This window comes from Hylobates moloch, unplaced genomic scaffold (assembly GCF_009828535.3).
Source record: "Hylobates moloch isolate HMO894 unplaced genomic scaffold, HMol_V3 SCAFFOLD_20, whole genome shotgun sequence".
NCBI classification, from domain to species: Eukaryota; Metazoa; Chordata; class Mammalia; order Primates; family Hylobatidae; genus Hylobates; species Hylobates moloch.
Genome location: NW_026652295.1, coordinates 52,768,366 through 52,791,621, shown reverse-complemented (window position 1 = coordinate 52,791,621; position 23,256 = coordinate 52,768,366). Strand labels below are relative to the sequence as shown.

Sequence of the window (23,256 nt, the reverse complement as noted above, 5' to 3'; positions counted from 1 at the left end):
ATATAAAAGTAATAAGGAGGCGCCTCTGTGTTTCTCAAGCAGGACAATGAAAAAGTCATTCCAGGCAAATACTTTAACATTTAATATAAACTTATTTTAACATTTGACATTTGCCAACTTAGTACTTGCCGAGTCTTTAAGACATCTCCGTCTTCGCTTTCTCCTTAAAATTTGAGAATGAGACTGTTTTTAAATTGAAGGGTCTATGTAGCTGGAATTTGTGTTTGCGATAGTTAAGTGTCATATGAAATACAGCAACAAATTCTTGAAGGACGCCAAGGATCATAAATATGATCACAGTTAATGTTGTCAAGCAAGACAGACCACCAATATACTAAACGATATTAAACATTCATTGTAGGATGTAGTAATCTAAGCAGAAGTGCTCTCTCTCGTAAATACCACATCCCATTGGGTCTTTCTTCCCATTGATTCAGGGCTGATGTCACCTGCCATTCTCTCATGCATTGGTTTTGTCTCTAATAATAAGTATTCTAGCATTTGTCAGAATGTGAATTCATGATCCTTTTATTCTTAATAAACATGGTAAAAATATTGCATTTGAGTAATTACAATCTTGCACTTGAGAAGAGCCTGAAAATCTTGTCTGAACTTCAGCTTAAGGGTAGAAGCCTCCTGATAACATTGCTGAAATGTCCCCATCTAGCTTGAATGTGACCACGACAATTCACTACTTCCACCTTTATGGGAGTGCTCTAAAGGTGAGAAAACTGTTTCTTACATTAAACCAAGGTCTTAAGCCACGATTTGCCTTTTTGAGACTTTTACCTCTAATTCTTAGTTTGCATCTTGGTACTACACAGAATAAATCTTCCATATGACAATGCTTCACAGATTCAAAATAAACATCACAGCCCCAGCGCTCCTTATTATGCCCTCATGTTTCTTTTTTTAGTATTTTTCTTTTCAGTGTTGTTCTAGTGACAGTAGCTTCCAACTACATCTGTTTGGTTTTCCTTTAGACAATTGTCAATATCTTGCAAAATGTTTAACTGGGAGGAAGTAACAATAATATGGTTTGAGTCTTGCCAGTGCAAAAAGTACATTATTCTTTGGATGCAACCAATTTTTATATGTAATTATTTTTTCAACACACACAAGACATTGGTGGTTTACACTGAGATTTAACTACCCCAACCCCTCCTCCAATCATAATTTTTCATATTTGTTTTGTACTTTATGGTTTATAAAATTATTTCATATGCATTTTTAAACCCCTGAGGGCTTAGCTATTACTAACCCTCTTTAATAGATGAGGAAGCTGTTCCTGGGGAAATTAGATGATTTATGAAAGATCAATGGATTAATCAGCAGCAAAACCATCTGTTCTTTCTTCTATTTATAGAATACTTTTTGGGACCTAGTACTTCTGTTATTGTATAGATATCATGTTTTATGAGAAATACTGTTGTATTTCCCCAATCTGCACTAATTAAATTTCTTTTTAAGAGGAGGGCATCAATGGGCATTTTATTATTTTACCAAATATTTCCTGAGGGTTATTTTTCCACTCTTAGTGATACAAAGTTAAACAGGTTGCTGTTTCCATGCATTTTACTTTCTAGTTAAGTTAGATTAAAAAAAAAAAAACTAACAAATACATAGGGAAAACATTAGGAAGAGATAGATGCTATAATGCAAACCAAACAGGATGAGGTGATGATGAGTAGAAAATCCCAAAGGTCACATTAGAAATGATTGGTCAAAAAGGCTCTGTTAAGAGATGATATATAAGAAAAAGACCCAATTAATATGTGCATATATTAATTTAATTCTGTTAATTTGAAGTTTAAACAGACCTTAAATTCTAATGCTATTATCCAAAACATTAGCCATTTCTCCAGACCTGTTGTCACCAGTAAATTTGACAAGCAGGCCTTCTGTGGCTTCGTTCAAGTTCATTGGTATAAATCTGTCAACTTTATACTCTGATACAATGTCTTCCTCTGATTTATTAATATCTGCATTTTACTCTTCCACGCACTATTCATCTCAAAGTGGGAAAGGTTGTTGCAACTTAAGTTCGGATCTATATTCACTAACATCTGCAAATTCCTTGTCATTGACAATCTATAAATATGGACCCAGTCTGCTATTTCCTAAGTAGTCAGTGTCATTTCCTAAGTAGTCGGTGTCATTAGCTTTCATTTTGTGGCACTTCAACTTGTCTATACTTCAGTCTTCTCTTCGTAAATCTTCTACCTACAATTAATCATCACAGTAAATTGAAGTTATAAATAAGGAGAAATGAAAATATTTTCAAGATTTTATCCTGATACCTGCTTTATTTTATGACAAGGTGAATTTATCTTGATCCTACAAATATTCCATTTCCTTCTATCTATGATTTCTCTGGTGCTTTCTTCTAAATATGTGGTACTCCAATGTCATAAAAATATTCACTTAAATCTTCAAATTATTACTTGTTTTCTTTTTTGCAAGTGCATCATAGATAATAAATATTATAATATTAATTTTTGATGTGAACATCTTCCTTAGATCTTTTGATATCTTTTGAAACATAAGAAAGGAATTTCTAGTTCTTAGGTATTACTCTTCTCTTCAATTCAAATATTTCTGCTGGATATAGGGAAAAGGAATCAATCCATTTCACAAACACAAAAGGAAGCTCTAAATTTGTCCCGTGATATCCCCTTAAGGTTGTTAAAAGAATTAAATGAATTGATATTTTTAGACCAGTGCCTGACATAGAAAGTAATTGGAAAATGTTTGTTAATTGACATTTTAAAAATATGTGATATCCCTGGCCATCAGAGAAATGCAAATCAAAACCACAATGAGATACCACCTCACACCAGTTAGAATGGTGATCATTAAAAAGTCAGGAAACAACAGGTGCTGGAGAGGATGTGGAGAAATAGAAATACTTTTACACTGTTGGTGGGACTGTAAACTAGTTCAACCATTGTGGAAGACAGTGTGGCAATTCCTCAAGGATCTAGAACTAGAAATACCATTTGACCCAGCCATCCCATTACTGGGTATATACCCAAAGGACTATAAATCATGCTGCTATAAAGACACATGCACACGTATGTTTATTGAGGCACTATTCACAATAGCAAAGACTTGGAGCCAACCCAAATGTCCAACAACGATAGACTGGATTAAGAAAATGTGGCACATATACACCATGGAATACTATGCAGCCATAAAAAGGGATGAGTTCATGTCCTTTGCAGGGACATGGATGAAGCTGGAAACCATCATTCTCAGCAAACTATTGCAAGGACAAAAATCCAAACACCGCATGTTCTCACTCATAGGTGGGAACTGAACAATGAGAACACCTGGACACAGGAAGGGGAACATCACACACTGGGACCTGTCGTGGGGTGGGGGGATGGGGGAGGGACAGCATTAGGAGATATACCTAATGTAAATGACGAGTTAATGGGTGCAGCACACCAACATGGCGCATGTATACATACGTAACAAACCTGCACGTTGTGCACATGTACCCTAGAACTTAAAGTATAACAAAAATAAATAAATAAATAAATATGTGATATCCTATTGCAAATATTATTTGCTATACATATCAATTAGTCTGTGTTAATGATAGTTAACATCAATGCACATTTCAAAATAGCTAAAAGAGAGGACTTAACATGCTCCTAACACAGAGAAATAATACATACTTAAGGTAATGGATACTCTAAATACTCTGGCTTGACCATTACACATTCTATGCATGTAACAAAATATCACGTGTACCCTATAAATATATACAAATACTATGTATAAATAAAAGGTAAAAAAGAAATGTAGCTCACAACATTCCGAATAATTCTGTTTAAATACCTAAGTTAAATTTTTCTTGTCACTTATTTTAGCTCTTTCACTAACTGGAATATATCAAAAATGAGACAGAAAAATAAATCTCAACTCAGGTATTTTTTTTTTCTTGGTGGTTATAGGTAGGTTGTTTAGAGATCTCATATATGGGCTGTCCCAGATTTTATTTTCTTATTCCTGGTGAGAGATCATCTTTTTTGCATGCACAACTTTCTATATGCATTTCAGTAAATGTATCTGAGGATCTATTGTGTGTCCAGGAGTTCGGCTAGGAGCTGGGGTATAAGGATTAATAAGACTAGTCAGCCTCAATGATCTCTCAGTCCATTGGTGACCTGGAAATGTTGCCATTATTAAGAAACTGTGAAGGTAGAGAGATGCAGAGCGGCATAGAAGCATGAGAGAAGTTGCTTTCTTTCCTTTGCTGTTGGAATGAAAATAAAATCAAGTCTAAGCACTGTTGGTAATGACGATACTGAGCTTATATATTCCCAAAATAAATGCATTAGCTTTGCAGGAAGTTATCTGACACCTCTAGGCTCCAAATACTACATTTTAAAAAACAATATGGTCTCCAGATAAATTCTTCTAGAAAAGTCTGAAATCACAGGGAGTCTAGAAATGTATAAAAAGGGAAAAGGGGATTTACATAACATGTGTCACTGTATGCACTCTCGGTGGGCTACAGAGAATGAAATAACCTCATGCCCTAAAAGATTAGGCCATGAACAATCAAAGCTACTTGTCACAAATTACCACAAACATTTGTGTCTCTCTGTCTCTTTTTCCTCCAATCTTTCTATTACCTCCCATGCCCTGTTTTAATTATGTCTCTTCTCAGACAAGGTTCTCTTCATTCCATCTGCCTCCTGTCCTGCATTATTAGATCTGATATTTTCCCCTTATGGTTTTATTCAACAAATATATATGAAGTTCCCATTATATTCCTATGTTATGTTGAGCATAGATAAACATTCTTCCTGTCTTATTTAGTGTGTCATGAAAAGCACAGAGTAGCGGGCAAATAATTTTGGTCAGTAAAGCAAATGCTCTAAGGTACACACCTAAAAAGGTCTGAAAATGCAAGCAGAAGAGACCTCTATTTTCCCAAAGTGGCATCAATAAAACCATATGGAAAAGACATTGTTTAAGCTGAGAACTGAAGAATGAATGGTAACCAGATTGTGGGAAGTGGGAGAGGCAGTTGGTGCCAGACGGAAGTAAGTAACTTTTTGTGAGACAAGTAATGTTAGCACTCATTGAGAGATTACGTGGGCCAAGCTCTGTGCCAAGTACATTACATACATTAACTCAACTGATCTTCACAACTCTAGGAGGAAGATTTTATGAATTATTACAATTTTCCAGGTTAGACAACTTAGTGAGACACTATTTCTACGAAAAACTTAAAAAAAGAATTACCCAGGCATGGTGGCATGTGTCTGTGGTCCTAGCTCTCTGGGAGGCTCAAGTTGGAGAATCACTTAAACTCAGGAGGTTGAGGCTGCAGTGAGCTATGGTCACGCCACTGCACTCCAGCCTGGACAACAGAATGAGACACTGTCTCAAAAAAATCATCTATTATTCCAATTTTCCAAATGAAGAAATTGACACACAAAGAAGTTGAGTAACTTACCCAAGGTCATATAGCTAGAAAGTGGTGGAGTGTTTAAGCAGAGTTGTCAGGGTCCAATTCCAGAAATACGCTTTTTGCTGTTACTCTATTCTGTTTCCACAGTAAAGAACCAAAATGTTTTCAATTTTCCAGCTGTGTCCTTTACTAATGATAGTTTTAATTCTCAACAAAAACATTTGTAAAATTATATAAATTTTGCATATTTAAAAAAATCCAGTTGTATGTTAAACAGTACTGAAAAGTAGAATTATGGGGGAACTTATACACTTCAAGATGACATCACCCCCAAAGAGAATCAATCTCCTTCTCTATTCTCTGAGATAAAGATATTTGTTTTTCTCCTAAGGGCATAAATATTTTCTCATTCATCTTTGTATCCCCAAACTTAGCACCCACTTTGCATTTAGCTGTTGGCCAATCACTACTTGTTGATCAGGCCTGAACTCAATTGAAGGGAGGAATTCCTTCTTCAAACAATGAATATTTTGTGACAAATATACATATGTGTCACCTTTGTTTATGTAACACCAAGGAAATTCCTGGATATGTATATTCTTGCCTATTACTAAATCTTTAGACTGGAGATGGATTAGCAATCTTTATGTATGGTGTGCTATTTTATTAATTCACTTCCTCTTTCCATATTCTAAAAATTCTCTTTTCTTTTCAAAATAATAAATGGTTAAAATGCAAAAATAATAGAGGGCAGAAAAAGAGTAGGTTCAAGTCTTGCAGTACAAACTATAACTTTGGGGGTACTTGCCCATTCCAGTCACCCCGCTAGAAACTATCCATTATCGTCAGGTGCTCTGAAGGGTGGGATCTGGGGAAGGAAAGAGTAGGAGCAAAATATGTGTATTTTCAAACATCAGTCCCAGGGTCACACGAGAGTTTTCTACAATCTTAGGTTTGAGTTCATTGAAATACTTCTGTGTTCTTTCAATACATGTTATTTCTTCTGGATGTCAGTTCTCTGGGCTTCTTTTCCTTGAAAATAATATATTTGTCTGAGTTAGAGGAAATTTACTTTTAGGCGAACAGCAGGTGGGGCATGTAACCATTAAGGCACATGTTCTGATTTTCCACATTAAAAAAAATGATCCATTGTGTTGCGAAATTCATCTTAATTCTATTTTAATAAATATACATACAATGAACTCCATATAGTTATGGTGAAAGAGGTTTGCATATTGGACTCCAATGTTAAAAGCAACGTGGAGTAAAAGCTTTTACTCCAATACAAATGCAATCGCTAAACTGCATTGAGTAGCACTGTGGAAGCGATCCTGCCTTGTGTGGAAATTTCTCTTTGTTATTGATAAGATTTTTTTCTTTTCTAATTGAGATAAAATTCACATAACATAACAGCAATGTTTTAACCATTTTGAGAGGTATCATTTAATGTTTTACAGTATATTCACAATGTTTTGTCACCATCAGCACTAATTCCAGAAACCTCCAACTACTCATTTTCCTCTCCTCCCACATGCTGGCAAACACTCATCAAGTTTCTTCTTCAGTGGATCTGACAATTCTGGAAATTTCCTTTAAATTGAATCATAACATGTTGAGTTTTGTATCTGATGTCTTTCACTTAGCCTAATATTTTCAAGGTTCTTCCATGTTTTAGTGTCTATCAGTACTTTATTATTTTTGTGGCTGAATAGTATTTAATTATATGGATATACCACATTTTATCTATTCAGCAGTTGATGAATATTTGGATTGTTTCCATTTTTTGCCAATTATATATAATGCTGATCTGACTGTTCTTGTACAAGTTTTTGTGTGTACTTATGTTTTCGATGCTCTTGGGTACATGCCTGGGAGTTGAATTATTTCATACAGTAACTCTATGTTGAACTGTTTGAGGAATTGACAAACTGTTTTCCACAATGGCAAGATTCTTTTACATTACCACTGGCAATGCATGAAGGTTTCAAGGTTTCCACATTCTTATCAACACGAGTTATTTTCCACTTTAATAAATTTAATGGGTGGAAAGTGATACTTCATTTTGTGTGGGTGTTGTGTGTGTTTTAAGTCCCTTAACAAAGAAAAGCCCAGAACTGGATAGCTTTATGGCTGAATTCTACCAAACTTATAAAAAAAACTAACAACAATTCTCAAACTATTCCAAAACACTAAAGAAGAATTGTTTTGGACTTCCTGACACGCTCAACAAGAACAGCATTACCCTGATACCAAAATCAGATTAGAATACAACACAAAAAGAGAAAACTACAGGCCAATATCCTTGATGATTATAGATGCAGAAATCCTCAACAAAATATCAGCAAAGTGAATCCAAAGATTATCAAAAAGATAATACACCATGATCAAGTGGGATTTATCCCAGGGGTGGAAGGATGATTCAATATATGCAAATCAATAAATGTGGTACATCATATCAACAAAATAAAGGACGAAAACCATATGATCATCTCAAAAGACACAGAAAAGGCATTTGACAAGATGCAACATCTCTTCGTGATAAAAACTCTCAAAAAATTAGGCATAGAGGGAATCTAACTTAATAAAGTCTATATATGACAAATCCATGGCTAATATCATTGTGATATTAATCTGTATTTGCCTCCTGAGTAAAGATGATGAGCATCTTTTGATGAACTTGTTGGTCATTTGTGTATCTACTTTGGAGAAATAATAGCTATTCAAATTAGTTGCCTTTTTTTTTTAGATTGGGTTATTCATCTCTTTATAGTTGAGGTGTATGAGTTTATATATGTATATATTCTGTATACTAGTCCCTTAACAAATATATGATTTCCAAACATGTTCTCCTATTTTGTAGGTTTTCTTTTCATACTCTTGATAGTAACCTATGATGCAAAAAAGTTTTAAATTTTGATAAGATCCAATTTATTCATGTTTTCTTTTGTTGCTTTTACCATATTTTATCATATTTAAGAAACCATTGACTAATCAAAGGTCAATTTACAAAATTGACCTTTGTAATTTTGTACAAAAAAACACATGTAAATACAAAAATTTACATGTGTTTCTTTCTAAGAGTTTCATAGTTTTAGCTCTTATACTTCGGTCTTTAATGTATTTTGGGGTTTTATGTACATGACACAAGAAAGGTTTCCAAATTCATTTTTTGCATATCCAATTGTCCCAACACTTTTATTGAAAGGACTTTACTTTTCACATTGGATGAGAGTTTGATTATTAAATGTCTTGAGGTAGTCTTCTTTGGATTAAATCTGAATGGTGTTCCATAACCTTGTATTTGAATAGTGACACTCTATTGTTATCCCTTTGAATAAACTTTCTACCCCTATCTCTCTCTCTCTTTCTGTCTCCTTCCTCTTTAAGGCCAGTAACTCTTAGATTTATGCTTTTGAGGCTATTTTCTACATCCTGTAGGTATGCTTCATTGTTTTTAATTTTTTTCTTTTGTCTCCTCTGACTGTATATTTTTAAATAGAGTGTTTTCAAGTTTACTAATTCTTTCTTCTGCAGGATCAATTCTGCTGGTAAGATGCATGCTTTTGTATATCAATTGAATTTTTCAGCTCCAGAATTTCTGCATGAATTTTGAAAAAATTATTTCATCTTCTTTTTCGAATTTATCTGATAGAAGTCTGAATTCCTTTACCATGTCATCTTGAATTTTGTTGAGTTTCTTCAAAACAGCTATTTTGAATTCTCCATCTGAGAGGTCACATATTTCTGTCACTCCAGGATTGGTCTCCAGTGACTTATATAGTTCTTTGGTGAGGTCATGTTTTCATAAATGGTATTTTTTAATACTTTAAGTAATGGGATACATGTGCAGAACGTGCAGGTTTGTTATGTAGTTATACACGTGCCACGGTGGTTTGCTGCCCCATCAACCCGTCACCTACAATAGGTATTTCTCCTAATGTTATCCCTCCTCTAGCCCCCCACTGCCCAACAGGCCCTGGTGTGTGATGTTCCCCTCCCTGTGTCCATGTGTTCTCATTGTTTAGCTCCCACTTATGAGTGAGAACATGTGGTGTTTGGTTTTCTGATCTTGTGATAGTTCGCTGAGAATGATGGTTTCCAGCTTCATTCATGTCACTGCAAAGGACATGAATTCATCCTTTTTTATGGCTGCATAGTTTTTCACGGTGTATATATGCCACATTTTCTTAATCTAGTCTATCATTGATGGACATTTGGGTTGGTTCCAAGTCTTTGCTATTGTGATTAGTGCCACAATAAACATACATGTGCATATGTCTTTATCACAGAATGATTTATAATCCTCTGGGTATATGCCCAGTAATGGGATTGCTAGGTCAAATGGTATTTCTGGTTCTAGATCCTTGAGGAATCACCACACTGTCTTCCACAATGGTTGAACTAATTTATACTCCCACCAACAGTGTAAAAGTGTTCCTATTTCTCCACATCCTCTCCATCATCTGTTGTTTCCTGACGTTTTAATGATTGCCATTCTAACTGGAGTGAGATGGTATCTCACTGTGGTTTTTATTTGCATTTCTCTAATGACCAGTGATGATAAGCTTTTTTTTGTATGTTTCTTGGCCACGTAAATGTCTTCTTTTGAGAGGTGTCTGTTCACATCCTTCACCCGCTTTTTGATGGGGTTGTTTATTTCTTGTTAATTTGTTTAAGTTTCTTGTAGATTCTGGATATTAGCCCTTTATCAGATGGACAGATTGCAAAAATTTTCTCCTATTTTGTAGGATGCCTGTTCACTCTGATGATAGTTTCTTTTGCTGTGCTGAAGCTCTTTAGTTTAATTAGATCCCATTTGTCAATTTGGGATTTTCTTGCCATTGCTTTTGGTGTTTTAGACATGAAGTCTTTGCCCATGCCTATGGCCTGAATGGTATTTCCTAGGTTTTCTTCTAGGGTTCTTATGGTTTTAGGTCTTACGTTTAAGTCTTTAATCCATCTTGAGTTAATTTTTGTATAAGCTGTAAGGGAGGAGTCCCGTTTCAGTTTTCTGCATATGGCTAGCCAGTTTTCCCAACAACATTTATTAAATAGGAAATCCTTTCCCCATTGCTTGTTTTTGTCAGGTTTGTCAAAAATCAGAGAGTTGTAGATGTCTGGGGTTATTTCTGAGGCCTCTGTTCTGTTCCATTGGTCTATATATCTGTTTTCGTACCAATACCATGCTGTTTTGGTTACTGTAGGCTTGTAGTATAATTTGAAGTTGGGTAGCATGATGCCTCCAGCTATGTTCTTTTCACTTAGGAATGTTTTGGCTATATGGGCTCTTTTTTAGTTCCATAAGAAATTTAAGGTAGTTTTGTTTTTGTTTTTATTTTTGTTTTTTGAGATGGAGTCTTGCTCTGTCACACAGGTTGGAGTGCAGTGACAGAATCTCAGCTCATTGCAAGCTCCGCCTCCTGGGTTCAGGCCATTCTCCTGCCTCAGCCTCTCCGAGTAGCTGGGACTACAGGCACCCGCCACCATGCCTGGCTAATTTTTTGTATTTTTAGTAGAGACGGGGTTTCACCATGGTCTCAATCTCCTGACCTCATGATCTGCCTGCCTTGGCCTCCCAAAGTGCTGGGATTACAAGCATTAGCCACCGTGCCCGGCCAGTTTTTTACTAATTCTGTGAAGAAATTCAGTGGTAGCTTGATGTACATAGCATTGAATCTATAAATTACTTTGGGCAGTATGGCCATTGTCATGATATTGATTCCTCCTATCCGTGAGGATGGAATGTTTTTGCATTTGTTTGTATCCTCTCTTATTTCCTTAGCAGTGGTTGGTAGTTCTCCTTGAAGAGGTCCTTCACATCCCTTGTAAGTTGTATTCGTAGGTATTTTGAATGGGAGTTCACTCATGATTTGGCTCTCTGTTTGTCTATTATTAGTGTTTAGAAATGCTTGTGATTTTTGCACATTGATTTTGTATCCTGAGACTTTGCTGAGGTTGCTTATCAGCTTAAGGAGATTTTGGGCTGAGACAATGGGGTTTTCTAAATATACAATCATGTCATTGGCAAACAGAGACAATTTGACTTCCTCTCTTCCTATTTGAATACCTTCTATTTCTTTCTCTTGCCTGATTGCCCTGGCCAGAACTTCCAACACTATGTTGAATAGGAGTGGTGAGAGAGGGCATCGTTGTGCCAGTTTTCAAAGGGAATGCTTTCAGCTTTTGCCCATTCAGTATGATATTGGATATAGGTTTGTCATAAATAGCTCTTATTGTTTTAAAATACATTGCATGGATACCTAGCTTATTGAGAGTTTTTAGCACGAAGGGCTGTTGAATTTTGTCGAAGGCCTTTTCTGCATCTATTGAGATAATCATGTGGGTTTTGTCATTGGTTCTGTTTTTGTGATGTATTACATTTATTGATTTGTGTATGTTGAACCAGCCTTGCATCCCAGGTATGAAGCCAACTTGATCGTGGTGGATAAGCTTTTTGATGCACTGCTGGATTTGGTTTGCCAGTATTTTATTGAGGATTTTTGCATCGGTGTTAATCAGGGACATATTACCCTGAAATTTTCTTTTTTCTGTGTATGTCTCTGCCAGGTTTTGGTGTCAGGATGATGCCGGCCTCATAAAATGAGTTAGGGAGGAGTCTCTCTTTTTCTGTTGTTTGGAATAGTTTCAGAAGGAATGGTACCAGCTCCAGTTTGTACCTCTGGTAGAATTCGGCTGTGAATCCATCTGGTCCTGGGCTTTTTTTCGTTGGAATGCTATTAATTACTGCCTCAATTTCAGGACTTGTTATTGGTCTGTTCAGGGATTTGACTTCTTCCTGGTTTAGTCTTGGGAGGGTGTATGTGTCCAGGAATTTATCCATTTCTTCTAGGTTTTCTAGTTCATTTGCATAGAGGTGTCTATAGTATTCTCTGATGGTAGTTTGTATTTCTGTGGGATCAGTGGTGATCTCCCCTTTATCATTTTTTATTGTGTCTATATGATTCTTCTCTCTTTTCTTCTTTATTTAGTCTGGCTAGTGATCTATCTATTTTGTCAATCTTTTAAAAAAAACAGCTCTTGGATTCATTGATTTATGAAGGGTTTTTCGTGTCTCTCCCTCCTTAGTTCTGCTCTCGTCTTAGTTATTTCTTGTCTTCTGCTAGCTTTTGAATTTGTTTGCCTTTGCTTCTCTAGCTCTTTTCATTGTGATGTTAGGGTGTTGATTTTAGATCTTTCCCACTTTCTTGTGTGGGCATTTAGTGCTATGAATTTCCCTCTAACCACTGCTTTAGCTGTGTCCCAGAGATTCTGGTATGTTGTGTCTTTGTTCTCTTTGGTTTCAAGTAACTTATTTATTTCTGCCTTAATTTCATTATTTACCCAGTAGTCATTCAGCAGCAGGTTGTTCAGTTTCCATGTAGTTGTGTGGTTTTGAGTGAGTTTCTTATTCCAGAGTTCTTATTTGATTGTACTGTGGTCTGAGAGACTGTTTGTTACGATATTAGTTCTTTTGCATTTGAGGAGGAGTCTTTTACTTCCAATTATGTGGTCAATTTTAGAATAAGTGCAATGTAGTGCTGAGAAGAATGTATATTCTATCGATTTGGGCTGGAGAGTTCTAGAGATGTCTATTAGGCCTGCTTGGTCCAGAGCTGTGTTCAAATCCTGAATATCCTTGTTAATTTTCTGTCTCATTGAGCTGTCTAATATTGACAGTGGGGTGTTAAAGTCTCCCAATATTATTATGTGGCAGTCTAAGTCGCTATAGGTCTCTAAGAACTTGCTTGATGAATTTGTGTGCTCCTGAATTGGGTGCATATAAATTTAGGATAGCTAGTTGTTCTTGTTGCATTGATTCCTTTCTCATTATGTAATGCCCTTTGTTGTCTCTTTTGATCTTTGTTGGTTTAAAGTCTACTTTATCAGAGACTAGGATTGCAACCTCCGCTTTATTTTGCTTTCCATTTGCTTAGTAAATATTCCTCCATCTCTTTATTTTGAGCCTATGTGTGTGTTTGCACGTGAATTGGACTCCTGAATACAGCACACTGATGGGTCTTGACTCTCTATCCAATTTGCCAGTCTGTGTCTCTTAATTGGGGCAGTTAGCCTATTACATTTAAGGTTAATATTGTTATGTGTGAATTTGATCCTGTCATTATAATGCTAGCTGGTTATTTTGCCCATTAGTTGATGCAGTTTCTTCATAGTGTTGATGGTCTTTACAATTTGGTATGTTTTTGCAGTGGCTGATACTGGTTTTTCCTTTTCATGTTTAGTGCTTCCTTCAGGAGCTCTTGTAAGGCAGGCCTAGTGGTGACAAAATTTCTCAGCATTTGCTTGTCTGTAAAGGATTTTTTTTCTCCTTCACTATGAAGCACAGTTTGGCTGGATATGAAATTCTGGGTTGAAAATTCTTTTCTTAAAGAATGTTGAATATTGGCCCCCACTCTCTTCTGGCTTGTAGGGTTTCTGCAGGGAGATCCACTGTTAGTCTGATGGGCTTCCCTTTGTGGGTAACCCTACCTTTCTCTCTGGCTGCCCTTAACTTTTTTCCTTTATTTCAACCTTGGTGCATCTGACAATTATGTGTTTTGGGGTTGTTTTTCTTGGGGAGTATCTTTGTGATGTTCTCTGTATTTCCTGAATTTAAATGTTGGCCTGTCTTGCTAGGTTGGGGAAGTTCTCCTGGATAATATCCTGAAGGATGTTTTCCAACTTGGTTCCATTCTCCCCATCACTTTCAGGTACACCAATCAAATGTAGGTTTAGTCTTTTCACATATTCCCATATTTCTTGGAGACTTTGTTCATTCCTTTTTATTCTTTTTTCTCTAATCTAGTCTTCACACTTTATTTCATTAAGTTGATCTTCAATCTTTGATATTCTTTTCTTTGCTTGATCGATTTGGATATTGATACTTGTGTATGCTTCACAAAGTTCTCGTGCTGTGGTTTTCAGCTCCATCAGGTCATTTATATTCTTCTCTAAACTGGTTATTCTAGTTAGTAATTACTCTAACCATTTTTCAAGGTTCTTAGCTTCCTTGCATTGGGTTAGAACATGCTCCTTTAGCTCAGAGGAGTTTATTACTCACCTTTTGAAGCCTGCTTCTGTCAGTTCATCAAACTCATTCTCTGTCTAGTTTTGTCCCCTTGCTGGTGAGGAATTGTGATTCTTTGGAGAAGAGTTATTCTGCTTTTTGGAATTTTCGGCCTTTTTATGCTGGTTTTTCCCCATCTTTGTGGATTTATCTACCTTTGATCTTTGATGTTGGTGACCTTCAGATGGGGTTTTTGTGTGGATGTGCTGTTTTTTTTTTTTTTTTGATGTTGATGCTATTCCTTTCTGTTTGTTAATTTTCCTTCTTACACTCAGGCCCCTCTGCTGAAGGTCTGCTGGAGTTTGCTGGAGGTCCATGGCAGACCCTGTTTGCCTGGGTATCACCAGTGGAGGCTGCAGAACTGCAAAGATTGCTGCCTGCTCCTTCCTCTCAAAGCTTTGTCCCAGAAGGGTGCCTGCCAGATTCCAGCCAGAGCTCTCCTGTATGAGATGTCTGTCGACCCTTGTTGTGTGGTGTCTCCCAGTCAGGAGACAGAGGGGTCAGAGACCCACTTGAGGAGGCAGTCTTCCCCTTAGCAGAGCTCTAGCGCTGTGCTGGGAGATCCACTGCTCTCTTCAGAGCTGGAATGCAGGAATATTTAAGTCTGCTGAAGCTGCACCCACAGCTGCCCCTTCCCCCAGGTGCCCTGTCCCAGGGAGATGAGAGTTTGATCTATAAGCCCCTTACCGCAGCTGCTGCCTTTCTTTCAGAGATGCCCTGCCCAGACAGGAGGAATCTAGAGAGGCATTCTGGCTATAGTGGCTTTGCCGAACTGTCGAGGGCTCCACCTAGTTTAACTTCCCAGTGACTTTGTTTACACTGTGAGGGGAAAACTGCTTACTCAAACCTCAGTAATGGTGGACGTCCCTCTCTCCACCAAGCTCAAGCATCCCAGGTTGACTTCAGACTGCTGTGCTGGCAGTGGAATTTCAAGCCAGTGGATCTTAGCTTACTGGCCTCCATGGGGGTGGGATCCACCGAGCTAGACCACTTGGTTCCCTGGCTTCAGCCCCCTTTCCAGGGGAGTGAATGGTTCTGTCTCACTGGCATTTCAGGCACCACTGGGGTATGAAAAATAACTCCTACAGCTAGCTCAGTGTCTGCCCAAAGATCCACCCAGTTTTGTACTTGAAACCCAAGGCCCTTGTGGTGTAGGCACCCAGGGGAATCTCCTGGTCTGTGGGTTGTGAAGACCAAAGGAAAAGCATAGTATCTGGACCAGAATCCACCATCCCTCATGGCAGTCCCTCACAAATTCCGTTGGCTAGGGGAGGGAGTTCCCCATCCCCTTGTGCTTCCCCAGTGAGGGGACACCCCACCCTGCTTCGGCTCACCCTCTGTGGGCTGCACTCACTGTCTAACCAGTCCCAATGAGAGGAGCTAGGTACCTCAGTTGGAAATGCAGAAACCACCGCCTTCTGCATTGATCTCACTGGGAGCTGCAGACCGGAGCTGTTCCTATTCAGCCATCTTGCCAGCCACCTCCTGGATGGTCTTGATGCTTGTGGATGTTCATCAGTTTCTGGGCATTGAGGAGTTAGGTATTTATTGTAGTCCTCACAGTCCAAACTTGTTTGTGCCTATCTTTCTTGGAAAGTTTTTCAGGTATCAAATGGGACTTGAGTGTTATAATCTAAGTTTTTGATCATTGCAGCCATATCTGCACTGGGGAAACCTGAAAACCAATAATGCTTTGGCTGTTGCAGACTCTTAGAGGTCTTGGATAAGATCTGGAAGAATTCCTTGTATTACCAACGGAGACTTTTATTGTCTTCCCTTACTTTCTCCCAAACAGAGTCTCTCTCTCTTTGCTGGCTGCCTGGAACTTAAGGAGGGGTGACACAAGCACCCATGTGGTTACCACCCTTGGGTTGTGCTGGGTCAAACCAGAAGCCAACATAGCACTGGGTCATGCCTGATGCCCATGGTAACTGCTATCTGGCTACCACCTGTGTTCCCTGAAGGCCCTAGGCCTGACAATCAGCAGGTGGTAAAGCCAGTTAGACTTGTGTCCTTCCCTTCAGGGCAACAAGTTCTCCCTGGTCCTGAGTCGATCCAGAGAAGCCATCCAAGAGCCAGGATCTGGAGTCAGAAAACTGCAATGTGCTTAGATTATCTTTAATTATTTTTAATGAGTTTTTTTTATTTTTCAGCACATAAAACTTGTACATTCTTGGCAAATTCCTTCCTAAGCTTTTCATGCTTTTTTGATGCTCTTGTAAGTGGAATTGTTTTGTTATTTTCATTTTTAGACTAATTTGCTAGTGTATAGAAATACAAGTGTTTTTTGAGAATTGATACTGTATCCTGCAACTTTGCAGAACCCATTTATTAACTCTGGTAGTTGTGAGTGTGTATGTAATCTCTAGACGTTCTCCATGTAGAAGATTATGTCATCTGCCAGAGATAATTTTACTTCCTTTCTAATCTAAATGCCTTTTTTAAATGATTAATTGACTAGAGCTATCTTTCCAATGTTGAATAGAATTAGTAGACCTCCTTGTCTTTTTCTGATCTTAGGGGGAAATATTCAGAGATTTTAGTCTTCCACCATTAAATATGATGTTAGCTGTGGTTTTGTAGTAGATGTTCTTTGTAAAGTTGAGGAAGTTCCCTTCTATTCCTAGTCTGTTGAATGCTTTTATATTGAAAACATGTTGGATCTTGTCATTTTTTGTATATCTAGTAAGATAATTATGTTTTTAATTACTATTATTTATTGCACTGGTTGATTTTCATTAAGTTTAGCCAACTTTATATCCCAGGAATAAATCCCATTTGTCCATGATGTATAGTCCTTTAAAAATACTGCTGGATTCGATTTGCTATTAATGTTTTGAAAATTTTCGCATCAACATCCGTAAGTTATATCGATCTGGTTGTGTTTGTGTGTGTGTGTGTGTGTGTGTGTCTCAGAGAGAGAGAAAGAGAGAGTGAGAGAGAGACAGTTGTCTTGCTTTAGTATAAGAGTAATACTGGCCTCAGAGAAACCTTAGTTTTAATTCCAGTTTTACTATTGTTTAAAGCTGGAATAGTTGCTTCATAATTTAGAGTTTTAGATTCCTCATCTCTGGATTAACAGTAACTCCACAGAAATTGTTGTGATAATTAAATAAGATTATTATGTGTTCTTTATAAGTTTTAAATTTCAGTATTTATCAGATTATGAGAAGAATTGGTGTGAGTGGTAGGAGTAAAAGCAGCAAGCGGAAAATGTAATTAGAAATGGCTGTACCTTAACTAGGATTATTATACTTAATTTCTCTTGGTCTCCATCGCAGCATCTTTAAAATGAGCCACAACAATTCCAGTCATGTTCCAATAATATTAATAAAAATAACAATGTAACTACAATAATGTAACAATAATATTACTAATACTAATAGAAAGTGCATAAAACCTAAGCACTTAATATATATTAACTTATTTCATCCACATAACACCATATTAAAGGTTCTGGGGTTTTTCCCCTCATTTTGCAAGTGAAGATGGTACCTGAAGTTTAGATGACTTTTCAACATCACACAGCTTAGAAGTAGAAGAGAACCAGTTAATTCTATGATATAACAACGGTCACAAAATTAGTCATTTTTCACTCTCATCTAGGTATTTCTCTCATGTCTATATAGATAAGATGAATCAAACTTTGTTCATATATTCTTCAAAAACAATGTGAATTTCCTAAGATAGCCAACGAGTTTAAATTAAAATAAAATAAACATGATTCAATCTGATTTTTCTGTCACCTTGAAAATTAACTTCTTTACAAACTTTTTTTCTATAATGTTTGAATGAATTAACATTATGCATGTAGAAAATGTCTAACTACCACCTCCACAAACCTCTACGATGAATAGCTCTTAGGCCTTGGGAATTCAGAGAAGTGTTTCTGAAATAAAACACCGCACATTCATATAAAACATTTAATACCAGTGGTTGAATATCTTCCCTGAAAGACAACAGCAAAATTATCATCTGACGTTTTAGATTGCTAGTAATGATGTGAATTAGTGTTGATTTAGACACTTGGCTTTTTTGTGCAAATATGTAACACACTATTTAAATACAAGTTTGGCTACTAAAACTGGCTCAGAGCTCATTAAGCGGGTTTGTTATTTGGTATTTCATGTAAAAATTAGGAACCAGGCTTTGAAATTTGGAAGACACAAATTCAAAATAATAAAAGGAAATCCATTCTAACACATTTGACCAAATTGAAATCGTAGGTTTATTTAATTGGTTTAAATAGTGTCAAGATTGTGTTTTCATTTCTGTAAAAAAAAAATATTGGTATTTTGATAGGGATTGCAATTGACTCTACAGGTTGTTTTGGGTGGTAAGTACATTTAGCAATATTAATTCTTCTAAACCATGACATGGAATGTCTTTCCATTTATTGTATCTTCTTTAATTTTTTTATCAGCATTTTATAGTTTTCAGTACACAAGTCTTTCATCTCCTTGGTTAAATTTGTTTTTAAGATTTATTATTTATGATGCTATTGTAATTGGGATTGTTTCCTTAATTTCCTTATGAAGTAGTTTGTTGCTATCATATAGAATTACAAGTACTTTTTGTATATTGATTTTGCATTCTGCAACTGTACTGAATTCATTTCTTTGCTCTAGCTGTTTTGTTTGTGTGTTTGTTTTTGTGGAATCTTTCAGGTTGTCTACACATGAGATCAGCTCATCTACAAACAGAGGTAATTTCACTTCTTCCTTTCCAATTTGGTGGATTTTCTTTCTTTCTTTCTTTCTTTTTTTTTTTTTTTTTTTTTTTTTTTGCCCAATTGTGCAGACTAGGACTTCAAGCACTGTGCTGAATAGAAGAAGCAAGAATGGGCATCCTTGCTTTGTTCTTGATGTTAGAGAAAAGCGTTCAATTCCTCGCCAATGTCAAATTTTGTTATATGCTTTCTCTGCATCTATTGAGATGATCATATGATTTTTATCCTTCATTCTGTTAAAGTGGTATATCACATTCAATTTTGTATGTTGACTTATCCTTGCATCCTAGGGAGAAAATTCATTGGTCATGCTATATGATCTTTTAAATGTACTGTTGAATTTAGTTTGCTAGGATTTTATTGAGGATGTTTGCATATGTATTCATGATAACTCCCACATTTGTAGTTTTTATTTTCTTGTAGTATTTTTGCCTAGTTTTGGTATCAGAATAATGCTGACCTCATAAAATGAGTTTGAAAATATTCCCTCTTTCTTTTTGGAAGAGTATAAGAATGAATGATTGGCATTAATACTTTAAATGTTTGGTAGAATTCATTTGTGAAGCCTTCTGGTCCTAGCCTCTCCTTCTTGGGAAGTTTTTTGATTATTTACTCAGCCTCCTTACTTGTTACTGGTATGTTCAGACTTTCTATTTCTTCTTGTTTCAGTTTGGTAGATAGTGTATTTCTAGGAATTTATCCATTTTTTTTTCCAGGTTGTCCAATTTGTTGGTGTATAGTTGTTCATAATAGTACCTTATGATCTTTTTGTTAGCATCAATTGTAATGTCTCCTGTCTCATTTCCAATTTTATTTATTTGAGTCTCTTTTTTTAGTCAAGGTAAGGGTTTGTTAATTTTGTTAGTCTTTTCAAAAAAGTACGTTTTAGTTTTGTCCACTTTTTCTAATTTTTTCATTCTCTATATTATTTATTTTTGTTCTAACCTTTGTTATTGTCTTTATTCTGCTAACTTGGTCTTAGCTTTTTCTGTTTGTCTGTTTTCCCTAGTTTTGAATAACTAGACTCCACCAGTATGGATCTCAAATGACCAAAGCAAATTTGAATCATAAGAACACAGCTAGAGATATCACACTTCCTGATTACAAAATACATTACAAAGCCACAATAATCAAAACAGCATGGTACTATCATAAAAAGCAACATAGTCACAAATTGTATAATGATGTTTCATCAATGACTGACTGCATAAATGATGATGATTCCATAAGATTATAATGCCATATTTTTACTGTACCTTTTCTATGTTTAGATATATGTAGATACACAAATAATTACCATTGTGTTACACAATTGCCTATAATATTCAGTATCCAGTAATATGCTATACATGTTTGTAGGCTAGGAACAAAAAGCTATACCTTATAGCCTAGGTGTGTAGTAAGCTATACCATCTAGGTTTCTGTAACTACACTCTGCAGTGTTTGTACAATGATGAAATCATGTAATAAGGCATTTCTCAGAATGTATCCCTTCCCTGTAGTTAAGTGATATATGACCATATGTTGACCAATAGAACAGAACAGAGAGCCTAGACATAAACCCATGAATTTACAGACAACTGTTCTTTGCTGAGGGTAACAAGCAGTGCTGTGAAAACTGGATATCCATATGCAAAAAATAAAATAAAATTGGACGCTTATGTTGCACCACACATAAATATCAACTCACAGTGAATTAGATTTAAACTTAAAAGATGACCATAAGCTCCTAGAAAAAAAAACACGCACACAGGGAAAAACTTTAACATTGGCTCTGGCAATGATTTCTTGGATATGACACCAAAAACACAAGTAACAAAAGCAAAAATAGATAACTGGGGTTTTTTGTGCAACAAAGAAAACAAAAGAATGAAAAGTCAACCTATGTAATGTAATAAAATACGTGGTAACCATATGCAAATATTTGTGTCCTCTCAAAATTCACATGTTGAACTGCTAATTGCCCGTGTGATGATACTAGAAGGTGAGGCTTTTGGGAAGCTTTGCCCTTGTGAATGGGATTATTTTACTTTTCAAAGGGACTTCAGAGAGCTCTCTTGCCCTCTTTCTACCATATGAGGATACCACCCCAAAAGAGGGCCCTCACCAAACCTACCATGTTGGCACCCTAATCTCAAACTTCTAACCTCCAGATCTTTGGCAAATAAATTTCTGTTTTTTATAAGCTACGTAGGCTATAGTATTTTGTTAAAGCAGCCAAAACTTACTAAGACACTGTATATCAGATAGAGTTAATATCCAAAATATATAAGGAACTGCTACAACTCTACAGCAAAAGACAAATAAACAAACAAAAAAATACCAATTAAAAAATGGACAAAAGATCTTAATATATAATTTTTCAAGAAAACATATGAATGGCCAAAAGGTATATGAAAAGGTGCTCAACACTTCTAATCACCAAAGGAATGCAAATCAAAATCACAATGAAATTTTACCTCACACCTGGTAGGATGGCTACTATCAAAAAAACACAAAGGATAACAAGTATTAGCAAGGATGTAGAGAAAAGGAAGCCTTGTACAGTGTTGGGGAGAATGTAAATTGATGTGACCACTGTGGAAAGCAGTATGAAGATTCCTCAAATAATTAAAAATAGAACTTGGTTATGCAGGCATTTCCCTAAGAATTAAGCTAAACCTACTCTGCTTGTGCTCTATGTAAAATGGAACAACAAAGCCTGGATGGTAGCATGTCTGCTTACAGCATGGTTTACTAAATAATTCAAGCCCATTTTTGAGACTTCCTGTTTCGAAAAAAAGATTCCGTTTAAGATAGTACTGCTTATTGATAATGCACTGGTTCCCCAAGTGGTCTGACAGAGATCTACAGGGAGATTAATGTAGTTTTCATGCCTACTAACAAAACACCACTTTGGAGTCCATGAATCAAAGGGCCATTTTGATTTTTAAGTGTTATTTTTTTAAGAAACAAATTTTGTAAGACTATAGCTCCCATAGATAATGATTTCCCTGATGGATCTTGGGAAAGTAAATTGAAAGCTTTCTGGAAAGAATCCACCATTCTAGGTGCCATTAAGAACATTTGTGATGCATGGGTGGAAACCAAAATATCAACATTAACAGGAGTTTGGAAGAAGCTGATTCCAACCCTCATAGATGACTTTGAGAACCTCAAGATTTCAGTGGAAGAAGTCACTGCAAATGTGGTAGAAATAGCAAAAGGAATAGAATTAGAAGTGGAGCCTGAAGATGTGACTGAATTACTACAATCTCATGACAAATCTGTACGAGATGATCTGCTTCTCTTGATAAGCAAATAAAGTGGTTTCTTAAGATGGAATATACTTTTAGTAAAGATGCTGTGAACACCATTGAAATGACAAGAAAGGATTTAGATTATTACTCAAACTTAGTTGATAAAGTAGTGGCAGACTTAAGAAGATTAACTTCAATTTTGAAATAGTTCTATTGTGGGTGAAATAGTATCGATCAGCATTGCATAACACACAGAAATTTTTTGTTAGAGGAAGTGTCAATCGATGTGGCTGGCTTCGTTGCGGTCTTATTTTAAGAAACTACCACAGCCACCTCAACCTTCAACAACCATTACCCTCATAAGTCATCGACCATCAACGTTGAGGCAAGACCCAGTGGTCTGCAAAAAAGATTATGATTCACTAAAGATTCGGATGATTGTTAGCATTGTTTTAGTAATAAAATGTTTTTAATCAGGGTATTTCATTTTTAGATATAAAGCTATTGCTCACTAAGTAGACTACAGTATGGTATAAACATAACTTCCACATGCACAGGAAAACCAAAACATTCGTGGGACTCACTTTATTGTGATATTCACTTCATTGTGGTTGTCTAGAAACAAACCTGCAGTATCCTCTAAGGAAAGTGTACAGGGACAGAGGAATTGAAATCAGGATTTCAAAGAGATTATCTGCACTCTCATGTTTATTAAAACATTGTTTATAATATCAAAGGCATGGAAGCAACCTGCATTTCCATCAATGGAAAAATGGATAAAGAAAATATGACA

At 36.2% G+C, this 23,256-nt stretch overlaps 1 protein-coding gene across 1 annotated transcript in view; it reads right to left on the bottom strand.

Moving 5' to 3' along the window:
- Positions 1 to 23,256, bottom strand: part of HCRTR2 (hypocretin receptor 2) — a 177,696-nt gene that overhangs the window by 120,439 nt on the left and 34,001 nt on the right. The window lies entirely within an intron of this gene.